We start from the raw sequence: 15781 nt of genomic DNA on the forward strand, positions 1-15781 counted from the left end.
GATGATGGGCTTCGGGACCCAGGGTGCCCTGAGCTGGAGGACCGGGACGGTGGGGATGACAAACTCCCAACCGACCCTGAACGTGTGCGGGATTTGCTACTCCACCTGGATCCCTACAAGTCCATGGGTCCGGATGGGATTCATCCCCGGGTGCTGAAAGAGCTGGCGGACGTCATCGCGGAACCTCTCTCAATTATTTTTCAACGATCCTGGGAATTTGGAGAGGTCCCGGTAGACTGGAAGCTGGCAAATGTTGTGCCGATTTACAAGAAGGGTCAGAAAGAAGACCCTAGCAATTACAGGCCTGTCAGTCTCACGTCAGTGCCTGGTAAAATCATGGAGAAGATGGTTCTCGAACTTATTGAGGCTCACCTGGGGGACAAAGCAGTCATTGGTCCCAGCCAGCATGGGTTTGTGAAGGGTAGGTGCTGCCTAACTAACCTGATTTCCTTTTATGATAAGATCACCCGTATGATGGACCAAGGGAAACCAGCTGATGTGATTTTTTTGGACTTCAGCAAGGCTTTTGACACGGTTTCCCATAGGATCCTACTGGACAAAATGTCCACCATACAGCTAAATAAAAACATCATACGATGGGTGAGCAATTGGCTAACGGGCAGGGCCCAAAGGGTTATGGTAAATGGGGCTGCGTCAGGCTGGCGGGCGGTCACCAGTGGGGTCCCTCAAGGCTCCATTTTAGGGCCGGTACTTTTCAATATTTTTATAAACGATCTGGATGTAGGAATAGAAGGTATTTTGAGCAAGTTTGCTGATGACACCAAACTTGGAGGAGTTGTGGACTCGAATGAGGGTGGAAAGGCCTTGCAGAGGGATCTGGATAGGTTGGAGAGCTGGGCGATCACCAACCGCATGAAGTTCAATAAGAGCAAGTGCCGGGTCCTGCACCTGGGACAGGGCAACCCTGGCTATACGTACAGACTGGGCGATGAGACGCTGGAGAGCAGCCCCGCAGAGAGGGATCTGAGGGTTGTGGTTGACAGCAAGTTGAATATGAGCCAGCAGTGTGCCCTGCCAGCCAGGAGGGCCAACCGTATCCTGGGATGCATCAAGCACGGCATTGCTAGTCAGTCGAGGGAGGTGATTGTCCCACTCTACTCTGCGCTGGTCTGGCCTCACCTCGAGTACTGTGTGCAGTTCTGGGCACCACAGTACAAAAAGGATGTGAAACTGTTGGAGAGTGTCCAGAGGAGGGCTACGAAGATGGTGAAGGGCCTAGAGGGGAAGACGTATGAGGAGCGGCTGAGGTCACTGGGCCTGTTCAGCCTGGAGAAGAGGAGGCTGAGGGGAGACCTCATCACAGTCTACAACTTCCTTGTAAGGGGGTGTCGAGAGGCAGGAGACCTTTTCTCCGTTAACACCGGTGACAGGACCCGCGGGAACGGGGTTAAGCTGAGGCAGGGGAAATTTAGGCTTGACATCAGGAGGGGGTTCTTCACAGAGAGGGTGGTTGCACACTGGAACAGGCTCCCCAGGGAAGTGGTCACTGCACCGAGCCTGTCTGAATTTAAGAAGAGATTGGACTGTGCACTTAGTCACATGGTCTGAACTTTTGGGTAGACCTGTGCGGTGTCAAGAGTTGGACTTGATGATCCTTAAGGGTCCCTTCCAACTCAGGATATTCTATGATTCTATGATTCTATATACTAGCTACTAGGAGGAAAATTAACTCTATCCCATGCATTTTTTTTAATTAAGTTTTGTACCCACCAAAGGTAACATGACTGAGCAGAGGGAGCATCCAGCCAAACCAAAGGATGCCAAGGCAGTATGATGTCCCTTCCCTTCAGAGCCTGGTACCTCCCTAGAGATAATGGGTGCCTCTGGTTACCTGTGAGGCCCTGCCACCCCATCAGAAGTCCAACGAAGCTGTTACACATTACTGCTTCTTGCTGTCTCTCTTCTGAGGAGTCTTATCTCTGTAGGACAGAGCACAGTGCTTCAGAGGCACAGATATGGTAGATGACTTCAGCAGATTTTTGTGATAATAAGCATGCTACCCTGCCTCTAAGTAGTGCTGTTTTCCAAGGATACAGTCTTGCTTCTTTGCTGCTTACTTGCTTCTTCTTGTGCCTTCAAGAGGAGGAGGGAAGTGAGATGCTGCAGGAGAAATTCACGTATCTAGCCCAGCAATAAGCACTCCCTGGCATGCTGACTTGTCCCCCTTACATACATCTTTCCTCTGCAAGTCCTTGTGAGTGAAAGGTGAAAAATCAAATTCTTGCTAATTTTAATAGCTTTAGCAGCATTGCTATGAAAACCTAGCAAGATAGCTTTTATGTCTCTGTTAAAGTGCAGCAAATTATACTGTCTTTAATCCTCTCTCTGGCAAAACTGATTGAATTCAGTGGGATTTTTGTGGGAGCATGACTGGAGTCAGAATTTCAGGTTTTGGTTCTATATTAATTTCTCAGTGAGAAAAAGAAATGGATTTTATAGATTTTCAGTTAACCATTAGGAACACATGAAACTCTCACTTTCTGTAACATAGTGTATTGGGTTTATGTGGCAAAGTTTTGGTAGCCGGGGGGCTGCAGTGGTGGCCTCTGAGAGGAGTCCAGAAGCTGCCTCCATGTTAGGTAAGAGCCAATTCCAGACAGCTCCAAAAGGGACCCACTGCTGGCCAGAGCCAAGCTAATAAGGAGCAGAAATTCCCCTGCAGCCTGTGGAGAGGACTGCGGTGGAGCAGGCTGTCCCCCTGCAGCCCATGTTGTACCAAGGCGGAGCAGATCTCCATGCTGCAGCCCATGGAGGAGCCCATGGTGGAGCAGGTGGATCTGACCTGAAGGAGGCTGCAGCCTATGGAGAGCCCTCACCAGAGCAGACTCCGGGACGGATCTGTAGCCTGTGAAGAGGAGCCCACGCAGGAGCAGGTGATCTGGTGTTGCTGCCGATGGGGGACCCATGTTGGAGCAGTTTGCTGCTGACAGATGGACCTCATGGTACAGACCCATATTGGAGCAGTGCTTGAAGAGTTGCTGTCTGTGGGAAGCCCACATAGTATCAGTTTGGGACTGTACTGAAAGAAGCATTACCCAGCACTTGTAGAAAGGTTTATATAGAACTATCCGTTTTATTTGATCATGTCCCCTTAGATAAGGATGAATCATCCATACTGAGGCATCACTGACTTCAATGTTGTGCATAATGAAATTATGCTAAAACCCTTCCATGGGAAAATAGGGTGATTTTCTTAGTGGTATCACACTAGTCATCAAGAAACTGCACAGATGTCCATCTGGTCTCAGAGAGTTTCATCAGTTTCTGTTCTCTTACTTCTAATACCTAATACCACCTATTAAGAGTTACTGAGGAAATGTGAACTGTGGTGTAGTTCTTAATACACAATTGCATACTTCCCTTTTGTTTATCATCTGTCTTGGGAAGGTGTCAGGGCTCAAGCATCCTGTGGAATCCTATGCTTCTTTTGGATGTGTAAATAGCATAGCATTTTTATGTGGCAAGAGAAAATAAAGGTATAAAAGACACTGCCACTTTTATACTCCCACAAGCAGAACAATGCTCAGCCAATCTCTGAACAATGGCTACCTTAGAAAAACAACCTTCAGTTTTTATTGCTGAGCATGTTATATGGCATGGAATATTCCTTCAGTCAATTCAGGTCAGCTGTCCTGGCTTTATATCCTCCCAACTTCTTGCCTGACGCTTGTCTACTTGCTGACAGTAGACACAGACTGAGAAGGCTTTGATGCTGTACAAGCACTAAGTAATAGCTAAAGTATTAGTGTGCTATCAGCACGGTTTGGGTCACAAATCTAAAACACAACAACATTATGGACTGCTATGAAGAAAATTAACTCCATTCCAACCAGAACCAGTACAATCAGGAACTATATCTGAAATTTGCTATGATGAAAAATGAAGACACAATAATGCATTGTAAGGACTGTGGGAATAAACTAAATTTTCAAACTACAGTAAAGAAGCCAATAGCATAAAGGAAAAACAAATTGAGTAAATTCCATTAAATTACCATTTTTCAATTACCAGAGCAAGCCGTGCATGCTAAAGGCAATATCAACTTGTGCACCAAACAAGAACTCAGATCCATATTCATTTCCAGCCCTCTTTCAAATACACCTTTCTATTCTCTTTTCCCACTTTCTTCAGTTGTCACACACACTGAACTGTAATTTTATGTTTTCAGACTATTTTAGTTGAAAATCCTTTCTCTGTTTATAGACCTTAATGACATTCTGGCTTCTTCACTGCTAACTCTGCTTTGATGATTAAAGTTCTAGAGCTCTGGCTAGTAACTTGGGAGCCAAACTAAATGACATAATTTATATCTAAAGTATATTAAAGCTTCAACAAACTAGCTACAGAACACTTAGCTCAGAAACCTGCATAATATATTTGCTTTTTACAGTTAAAATACATTTCCAAAAGCTCTTTCATTAGAATTATTTGTATCCAGTATCAGAACTGTCTTTTCGCAGCTATCCTCATGAAACTGCAATATACAAAAAATGCTTTTTTTGTGCTTTGTGTTTTTGTTTTAGAGCCAGATTACTAACATAATCTTGGAAGAAACCTCAGTTGCTCTTTCTGAAAAGGGATATTTAAATTCATTTTTGTTCTGGTTTCAGCTGGGATAGAGTTAATTTTCTTCCTAGTAACTGGTATGATGCTGTGTTTTGGATTTAGGATGAAAATAATGATAAAGCACAGACGTTTAAGTTATTGCTGAGCAGTGCTTATACTAAGTCAAGGACTATTTGGCTTCTAATACCCTCCTGCCAGTGAGGAGGCTGGGGGTGCCCAAGAAGCTGGGAGGGGACAGAACCAGAACAGGTGACCCAAACTGGCCAAAGGGATATTCCATACCATACGATGTCATGCTGAACAGTAAAACTAGGCAGGGAGTTTCTTGGGGACTGGCTGGGTATTGGTCACCTGCTGATGAGCAATTGCATTGTGCATCACTTGTTTTGTATATTACTTTGTTTCCCTTTTTCTTTCCTATTAAACTGTCTTTATCTTAACCCACAAGTTTTACTTTTTTCCCGAATCTGTCCCCTGTCCCACTGGGAGGGAGGGGAGTGCATGAACAGCTGTGTGGTGCTTAGCTATCTGCTGGGTTAAACCACAACAATTTTACATTTAAAATACTAACAAAATTATAAAGCAACCTATGGAAGCAGGTTTCAGTTCTTGTTATATGCTAATGAAGAAAATGCATAGAAATACCAAGCAATTTCTCAAGATACAAATACACAATACATGCTGTTTATGTTTATCTGCCTTTAAGATAAATAAATGCTTTACTTTCACAGAAATATTGCTGTTATAATTCATGTTTATTAGAAAATGAACTTGTTTGCATTTTTACAAATTGTATTATTAAATTCAAGAATATTTTAAGTCTCTATGTTACTTTTTATTCTGTTTACTTCCTAATTTCTTGGGTAGTGTAAATGACTAGATTCGCTTTTGTTTCCACTCTGTTTCATTTTTTGATTGTTCTTCCTAGAAAAGAACTCCTTACTCTGTTCAGGCTGCAAATCCTATTTCAAAGTATTGCAATGCCAAGTAATTCCACCTCTCCAAAAAACTATCCAGTACATCACACTTTCAACATGTTCTTCTATTTTGTAAAGCATTTATATGAAGATAATTATTTTTATTATTTGAATGTTTTCTTTAAAATAATTGTATCTGATAGCTTAATAGATATTACAATTTACTTTTAATAGCAAGTCATATTGAAAGCTTCTTGTAGAAAATAAATAGACCTTTACATCAGCCCTATTTCTCTTAGAAGGTGAAGATCCACCATTTTTATTTCAAAAGCACATTTTACACATGATAAAAAAGCATACATGTAAAAAAATGCTATGTTACATCACAACTGTGCCAAATATATGAAAAATTAGAAATTCCCAATGGGCATTGTCACAGGACTTGGAGTGGCCGCAGGGTATGTCACTAGCTTGATAGTAGCATTGATTGCAGCTCGATAGGCACAAGCCAGACCCCAGCACGCTACAGTCATTTGTGTCACTTTGGAACTGCCAGAGTCATGACACCTTTTTTTCAAGCATTCTGCCAGCTTTTTAGGATTTTGCAGTTGTTCAGGGGTGAATGTCCAAAACACTGGAGGTGCCCACTGCTCTAGAAACCTGCCCATATCCTCCCACACTCCCTGCCACTCGCAACTATCCTGCCTCAAGACAGATCTCCGGATGAGATTCCTAAGTAGTTGTTTAACCCTCAACAAAACCTGAAGCGCATTCAGGAGACATAACAACAAGAGCAGGCTGGTCTGAGTATCCCAAGGATATTCAACATCTCGGAGAACCACCGTAACTAGCTCGGGGGATAAGAGGGTGGTGAAGGAGAAAGGGAGAGTGAACAGGTAGGAAAAAATATCTTCCCCTGTCCCCTCCACAGATTGGCTCCCTGACGAAAAAAGGCAATAGATGGAATTGCTATTAGTTTCTGAGATATGGTTTCCAAAGTATAGAGTCGACGACAGTGCTGAGTACAAATACCAGGTTAGAGTCATGACCAGCAATTTCATCATATCATAAGCCATTGTTACACCGCACAGTACCATAACAATCTTAAACCAGGGCCCGGAAAGGATAAACAGTGCAACAGGGAGCACATACAGAAAGTAACGCGCTATAAAACTCAATTTGGAAAACAGGCACAGCAGACTTGAGATTAAGGCAATCAACACTGTGACTAGCAACTATTAAGCAGGTCCAATACTTATACCAATTTTAGTTTAACACACTCTGGTCAAATCTGTCGATATCTCAACCCTTCGTGCCCCACGTTGGGCGCCAAAAGGACTGTTGTGGTTTAACCCGGATGGCAGCTAAACACCACACAGCCGATCGCTCACCCTCCCCCCTCCCTCTCTGGGATGGGGGAGAGAAACGGGAAAGTGAAGCCTGTGAATTGAGATAAAGACAGTTTATTAAGACAGGAAAATAATAATAATAATAATAATAATAATAATAGTGATAATAGTACTACTAATAGTAATGTGTACGAAACAAGTGATTCACAATGCAATTGCTCACCACCCGCTTGACCGATGCCCTGCCAATACCCAAGCAGCCGGCCCCCCCACCCCAGCTAGCCACCCCTATATATTGTTTAGCATGACGTCAGATGGTATGGAATACCCCTTTGGCCAGTTTGGGTCAGCTGTCCTGGGTCTGTCCCCTCCCAGCTCCTGCTGCACCCCCAGCCTGCTCGCTGGCAGGACAGAGCGAGAAGCTGAAAAGTCCTTGGCTTGGTGTAAGCACTGCTCTGCAACAATTAAAACATCAGTATGTTATCAGTGCTCTTCTCATCCTAATTCAAAACATAGCACCCTACCAGCTACCAGGAGGAAAATTAACTCTATCCTAACTGAAACCAGGACAGGCATACAATGCATATTTGGTAAAATTCTCAGAGACGTGCTGTTCTCCCAGAAGAGAAAACTGACCGAACATTTCACATACAAGAAAAGGAACACATAATGCAATACCTACCTCTTCTGAATTCTAAATACAGCAATCAAATAAATGGGAAAATATAACATTCCCAAGCAAAAAGCACTGAAGTGCAAAACTTAGGCATAAACTATGACATAAATGTTTCAAAATTCTTTACTTGAGTGCTCTGTTTCATTACATCTGTCAAGAAACCCAGTAGGTCCAGCCCAACAATCAAAAAGTCCCAAAGCCAAACACACTTCCTTATCACAACATTGACGTTTCCTCAAAATTGTCTGGAAAATCAACATAGCTTGTTTAAGTATTAAACTCGCCAACTTTTCCTACTTAATATTCTTAGTAGATGAATCATGCCCTGAAATCTATAATTTTCTGTTTTATGGCCAACAGTTCAATATGTAGTCACTTAATCTGAATACACACGTGCTTGATTGAATGTACATGTTAAACACATATTTAATTTAAATTAAATACAAAGCGTATCCCACAAAGAGTGATGTGGTGTTTTTAGGAGTTTATTAAATAGGGTAGCCATTCAAGATGCTATAAAATTATAAACAAGAATTTGAGTAAGTAAATAAAGCAACAATACTCACATTTATGACAACTGATAGCATGTGAAGCACTCTAAGGTTCGCATATACAACACATTAATAATGAAATACAAGATAAGCAATTTACAGAGTGAAATACACAATGATAATGAATTATAAAGTTTTATAATTATAAAACTTTATTGGCCTGTGAAAAATAAATTAATCAAGTATATTTCTTTGTAAGTATAGATTGTCCAAACTGTTATGGTGGTATTTAGAAATGAAAACAATGATTGTCAATTATTTACAAGAAATGTAAAAGAATTTCAACATGGAGAATTAGAGGAGAGAGAGCTAAGATTCACAGCTTGCTGATGGATTTAAGCAAATATCTTTATTTAGTGTGTTATAATGCATATTTTTGCTGTCTTTTGGAATATTCAGCATGTGAAAAAATAGACTTTAATACAGAGTTTTTAAGTTCTAGACTTTGATAGCAACAGAATGAGTGTCTTCCTATTTTAAAGTTGAACCTGAAGTTGAGAAACAGCCAAAGAACACAGAGCTCTGAATGGCAGAGAAATGCATTTCAAATGTATTTTCTGAAACCTCTGGTCTCAGGTTTGCTCAGTGGCATGGCAACTCATTTTTGTTCTCACACTAGTAAATTCAGTAATATGAATGGAATAGCCACGTTAAAAAAATATTGAGGAAAAAAACAGGATTTATTTTCCTGTTTTGTGGACATGCCCATGGAGTGAGTCCTACACTGACTATATCAAGGACAAAATCAAAACCAGCACAAGAAGACCATGACTTAATCCACTACTTTCTTGAAGGTCAGGCAATTTTCTTAAATCTTAGATGGTAGTTCTTGTCATTCCAGCCAAGGAAGAAGTAAGAGTTAAAATGTGCATGTGAGTAGGGGAGTCTTTTAAAATTGAGCCACAATTTCAGAATAAAATTGATCTCAGTAACACTGCTGTGAGTTGCTGACTCTGCGACAGTGTACTCCCCCCACCCCTCCAACCTGACCTTTCACCCATAACCCTGCTCAAATGATAACCATCAGTGGCAATCATGATGGCTGCATGTGGCTCAGATTGGATTCTGGGGAGGCAGATAACAGCACAATAGCCAAGGGCAAATTGAGCATGCACCAACTATAGTGGCTATTATGCAAATATGACTATGAGTCAATCATCTTACCCCATAAATAGGGGACAGCCCAGAGCCTGTTGAGCTCTCCTGCATGTCAATGGGCTGCATATCAGGATATTCCTTTGAGTAGGGACGCTTCTCAAGGTTACTCTTTCAGGTTGAGAGATTCCTTACCTTCAACAGAATCTTGGTAGGTGACTAATAACTTTAAATTTAAATTGCATTTTGGATTGATTGTGTGCATAATCCTTTAGACATAAACTGTTGACCAAGTCTGGGTCTAAGTTTGGATCTAGCTGCACCGAGACTCCTCTCAAAAGTAGTCTGGAAAACAAGGGGGTCCACTCTGAACCTTGGGACTCAATGGTAGGGTCGCCTGGATGAGTGTGTTTGACCCTGTTCTCTGTGCAGTAAATAACTGAGTGTACCTTGCCATTGAATCTTGTTAAACCGCTGTCTTATTTACTATTAAACTTTGTTAAATCACTATTTTATATCAATAAACATATTTCTGCTTCATTCTAGCAATTGAAGTGCATCATTCGTCCCATGACACTGTAGGGTCTACAGGGGACTGCCCTTTTTTAAATGAAAGCAGTTTGGCTCAGTACTGCTTGTGACTATACTCCAGGCCAGGACACATGCTTATTCACAACACTTACTTCTTGCAGATGCAAAATGATATGTAGAATCACTGAAGTATTCTATCAGCTGTTACTAAATTTAGAAGGAAACTGCATGTCCATATCAAAGAAATATATACCCTAATGTGGACTCTGTCAATCAATCTCTTTTGATGAATGACTAACTTCCAATTACTGAATCGATTTCTATTTTCATATCAGATTGTATTTATATGCACAAAAGCAAAACAGAACAAATGGAAGACAACTTGGAGAAAAGGAGACTGAGGGGTGACCTCATTGCTCGCTACAACTTCCTGAGGAGGGGAAGTGGAAAGGGAGGTGCTTATCTTTTCTCCCCGGTATCTAGTGCCAGGACATGTTGGAATGGCTCAAATTTGCATCATATAATACTGTATTTATAGTTCTCAGTATTTCCAACCATCCATGAATTCTTGCTGCAGAGATCAAATGATTTAACCTGATAAAATGTGAACCTAAATTATACTTTGGAATACCTTATGCTACCACATAACCATAGCAAAGCGTTTCAAAAAGGTATTCAGAGACCCTGCATATTTATACCCTTTGGGGAAGAGAGCTTACAGCGCATCAGGAAAAAGGATGTTGAAATCCCTCAAGAACAGAAAGGGGGAAAGACATAACAAGGGAAATTTTGAAACAAGAGAAGAAGACAGAGGACTGTGAGAAACAAGAAGAAAGGAAGGGAAAAAGCTTCAGGTAAGCTTTTAGGGTATATTTTTTTAATGAACCTGAACAAAACATTCAGCTGCCCAATCCATGAACAATTTTCTAATTATTGGAAATCTTAAATATACAACAGGAAAAGGAGGGCTGGATTAAAAAGGTATCAGAAAGAAAGCATTTCTTTATTTGTCTGATAAGGGCCTTCAACTTTACAAAACATTTGAAAGTTAATCTACCTGCCAAACTGCTCAATAGCTTGTCTCAGTTCTTCTCTGAATATATTAAAGCTCAATATAAAGTAAATTCTAGCAAAACATTAGAAATATGCATTTATTTTAGTTTCATGTCTGGCAAACTTAAGAAAAAAACACTTGCTTTAAAAATTTCATAAATTTTTATTGCTCAGTGAAACAACATAAAAGCTTTTTAGTATAAAATCCAGGATTCTCAGCAACTTTTACCATGTTAATGGCTCCTGTGTGATTCTTAGGTTGTGTCTCACTTTTTTAAAAAGAGGTAAGGAATTCTTAATTAATTGAACCCTTTATAAACCAACACCATTTGGGCAGATCAGAATCTCCATAGTTTCAAGCAATGTAATTTACAATCAATCTGAAAAACAGGAGCTAGTATGTACTGTAATCTCCATGTCAAAGTTTAGCTCCCTTAGCTTTAAGAGGCTCAGTCAACATACCGAAAAGAAAATATTTTAGCAATGCACGGTCCCTTTCTATCAAGCATTAAACATCTGCATTAAGACATAATTAGAAACAAATCACATGCATTAATCCATGAGGTTCTGTGAATATCTGCATCAATTAAAAGTGCACTGAGTGGCTAATATAAAAGATATAGTATGAAAATATAAGAAGGATATTAAATAATATATATATAACCATAGAGTCATTTAGGTTGGAAAAGAGCTCTAATATCATCTAATCCAACCGTTACAGAATCACAGAATCATTCACGTTGGAAGAGACCTCCAAGATCACCGAGTCCAACCTCTGACCTAACACTAACAAGTCCTCCACTAAACCATATCACTAAGCTCTACATCTTTACATCTAAACGTCTCTTAAAGACCTCCAGGGATGGTGACTCAACCACTTCCCTGGGCAGCCTATTCCAATGCCTAACAGCCCGTTCGGTAAAGAAGTTCTTCCTAATATCCAACCTAAACCTCCCCTGGCAAAACTTTAGCCCATTTCCCCTCGTCCTGTGACCAGGCACGTGGGAGAATAGACCAACCCCCACCTCGCTACAGCCTCCTTTAAGGTACCTGTAGAGAACAATAAGGTCGCCCCTGAGCCTCCTCTTCTCCAGACTGAACAATCCCAGCTCCCTCAGCTGCTCCTCAGAAGACTTGTTCTCCAGACCCCTCACCAGCTTCGTTGCCCTTCTCTGGACTCTCTCGAGCACCTCGATGTCCTTCTTGTAGCAAGGGGCCCAAAACTGAACACAATACTCGAGGTGTGGCCTCACCAGAGCCGAGTACAGGGGGACAATCACTTCCCTGGACCTGCTGGCCACGCTGCTTCTTATAAAAGTCAGGATGTTGTTGGCCTTCTTGGCCACCTGAGCACACTGCTGGCTCATATTCAGCCGACTATCAACCAGTACTCCCAGGTCCTTGTCTGCCAGGCAGCTTTCCAACCACTCATCTCCCAGCCTGTAGCGCTGCTTGGGGTTGTTACGCCCCAGGTGCAGGACCCGGCACTTGGCCTTGTTGAACTTCATGCAGTTGACCTCAGCCCATCGGTCCAGCCTACCCAGATCCTCCTGCAGAGCCTTCCTACCCTCGAGCAGATCGACACACGCACCTAACTTGGTGTCGTCTGCAAACTTACTGAGGGTGCACTCAATCCCCTCATCCAGACCATCGATAAAGATATTGAAGAGGACTGGCCCCAGTACTGAACCCTGGGGGACTCCACTAGTGACCGGCCTCCAACTGGATTTGACTCCATTCACCATGACTCTTTGGGCCCAACTACCCAGCCAGATTTTAACCCAACGAAGCGTACGCCAGTCCAAGCCACGAGCAGCCAGTTTCTTGAGGAGAATGTTGTTGAAAATGGTGTCAAAAGCCTTACTGAAGTCAAGGTAGACCACATCCACAGCCTTTCCCTCATCCACTAAGCGTGTCACTTTGTCATAGAAGGAGATCGGGTTCGTCAAGCAGGACCTGTCCTTCATAAACCCATGCTGACTGGGCCTGATCGCCTGGTTGCCCTGTAAGTGCCGCGTGATGACACTCAAGATAATCTGCTCCATGAGCTTCCCTGGCACTGACGTCAAACTAACAGGCCTATAGTTCCCCGGGTCTACCCTCTGGCCCTTCTTGTAGATGGGCGTCACATTTGCTAGCCACCAGTCGACTGGGACCTCCCCTGATAGCCAGGACTGCCGATAAATGATGGAAAGCGGCTTGGCCAGCTCCTCCACCAGTTCTCTCAGTACCCTCAGCTGGATCCCATCCGGCCCCATCGACTTGCATACATCCAAGTGCTGTAGCAGGTCGCCAACCATTTCCTCGTGGATAGTAAGGGCCACATCCTGCTCCCCATCCCCTTCCACCAGCTCAGGGTACTGGGTATCCAGAGAACAACCGGTTTTGACGCTAAAGACTGAGGCAAAGAAGGCATTAAGCACCTCAGCCTTTTCCTCATCTTTTGTGACTAAGTTTCCCCCTGCATCCAGTAAAGGATGGAGATTCTCCTTAGTCCTCCTTTTCATGTTAATGTATTGATAAAAACATTTTTTGTTATCTTTAACGGCAGTAGCCAGATTGAGCTCCAGATGACCTTTGGCCTTTCTAATTTTGTCCCTGCACATCCTTACAACATCCTTATAATCCTCCTGAGTGGCCTGCTCTCTTTTCCAAAGATCATAAACCCTATTTTTTTCCTAAGCACTGCGAAGTCTACGACTAAACCGTGTCCCGAAGCACCACATGTACATGGCTTTTAAATACCTCCAGGGATGGGGACTCCATCACCTCCCTGGGCAGCTTCACAACCCTTTCAGTGAAGACATTTTCCCTAATATCCAACCTAAACCTTCCCTGGCGCAACCTAAGGTCATTTCCTCTTGTCCTATCACTTGTTACTTGGGAGAAGAGACCGACCCCCACCCCACTATAACCTCCTTTGAGGTAGTTGTAGAGAGCAATAAGGTCTCCCCTGAGCCTTCTCTCCATATGCTCCATAACCTTCCCCAGCACCGAGGTCAGACTGACAGGCCTATAGTTCCCCAGGTCCTCCTTCCTGTCCTTCTTGTAGATGGGCGTCTCATTTGCTAACCTCCAGTCAACGGGGACCTCCCCTGATATCCAGGATTGCTGATAAATGGTGGAAAGTGTGTGCCCTGTCAGCAAGGAGAGCCAGCCGTATCCTGGGGTGCATCAAGCACGGTGTTGCTGGTCGGTCGAGGGAAGTGAAGCACTCTAATCTTTGCTGGTGCAGCCTCACCTCGAGTACTGCGTGCAGTTTTGGGCTCCGCATTATAAGAAATACATAAAAAAAAAATGTCCAAAGGAGGGCAACAAAGATGGTGAAGGGTCTAGAGGGGAAGACATATGACGAGCAGCTGAAGTCACTTGGATTGTTCAGCCTAGAGAAGAGGAGACCTCATCACAGCCTACAGCTTCTTCACGGGGGGGAGCAGAGGGACAGGTGCTGATGCCTTCTCTCGTGATCAGCGATAGGACCTGAGGAAATGGCATGGAGATGTGTCAGGGGAAGTTCAGGTTGGATATTAGGAAAAGGTTCTTCATTGAGAGGGTGGTCATGCACTGGAACAGACTCCCCAGGGAAGTGGTCATGGCACCAAGCTTTCTGGAGTTCAAGAAGCATTTGGACAACACTCTCAGACATATGGTTTGATTTTTGGGTGGTCCTGTGTGGAGCCAGCAGTTGGATTTGATGATCTTTGTGGGTTCCTTCCAACTCGGGATATTCTATGATTCTATGACTCTATGAAAGTGGCTTGATGAGAACTTCTGCCAGCTCCCTCAGTACCCTTAGATGGATCCCATCTGGTCCAATAGAGTTGTGTGCAACTAGGTGGTGTAGCAGGTTGCTAACCATTTCCTCGTGGATTATGAGAGTTCTTCATTTTGCTTTCCATCCCTATCTAGCAGCTCAAAGGGGTGATTACACGGAGAAAAGAGTGAGGCAAAGAAGGCATTAAATACCTCAGCCTGTTCCTCATCTCTTGCTGCTCTGTTTCCCCCCACATCCAATAAAGGATGGATATTCTCATTAGTCCTCCTTTTGTTGCTGATGTATTTATAAATGTATTTATTTGTTAATTATTTTATTGTCTTTAACAGCAGTAGCCAGATTAATTTCCAGCGGGGCTTTGGCCCTTCTAGTTTTCTCCCTGCAAAGCCTCACAACATCATCTTTGTAGTCCTCTAGAGCAGCCTTCTTCCAAACATCATAAACTCTTTTTTTTCCTGAGTTCTAGTCACAGGTCTCTGTTCAGTCAGGCTGGTCTTCTTTCTCACTGTTTCATCTTTCAGCACATGGGGATAGTCTGCTCCTGCACCTCTAAGATTTCCTTCTTGAAAAGTGTCCAGCCTTCCTGTACTCCTTCACCCTTCAGGACTGCTTCCCAAGAGACTCCACCAACCAGTCTCCTAAACAGGCCAAAGTCTGCCCTCTGGAAGTCCAAGGTGGCAGTTCTGCTATCCCCCCTCCTTAGTTTTCCAAGAATTGAAAACTCTATTATTTCATGATTGCTATGCAAAAGACAGCCTCCAACCTTCACATCACCCACAATGCCTTCTCTGTTCACAAGCAAACGGTCCAGCAGGGCACCTTCCCTAGCTGGCTCACTCACCAACTGTGTCAGAAAGTTATCTTCCACACACTATAGAAACCTCCTAGACTGTATCCTCTCTGCTGTTGTATTTCCAGCAGACATCTGGGAAGCTGAAGTCCCCCATGAGAACAAGGGCTGGTGATTGTGAGACTTGTTCCAGCTGCTTACAGAGATTTCATCTGCATCTTCATCCTGGATGAGTAGTCTATAACAGACTCCCACCATGACATCTGCCTTGTTGTGGTAGTTTTACTCGGGTGGACGGCCAAGCTCCACCACAACCGCTCTCTCACCCCCCCCCCTCCTGAAAGAGACACGGGGAGAAAATACGACGAAAAGGGCTCAAGGGTTAGAGGATTATCATCATGGTTTTGGTAGTATTTAAAGCTCCTGCAAGTTTTCTACCTTCCCTTCAAATTTGCTA

Source organism: Anser cygnoides, chromosome W (genome assembly GCF_040182565.1).
Source record: "Anser cygnoides isolate HZ-2024a breed goose chromosome W, Taihu_goose_T2T_genome, whole genome shotgun sequence".
In the NCBI taxonomy this organism is placed as follows: Eukaryota; Metazoa; Chordata; class Aves; order Anseriformes; family Anatidae; genus Anser; species Anser cygnoides.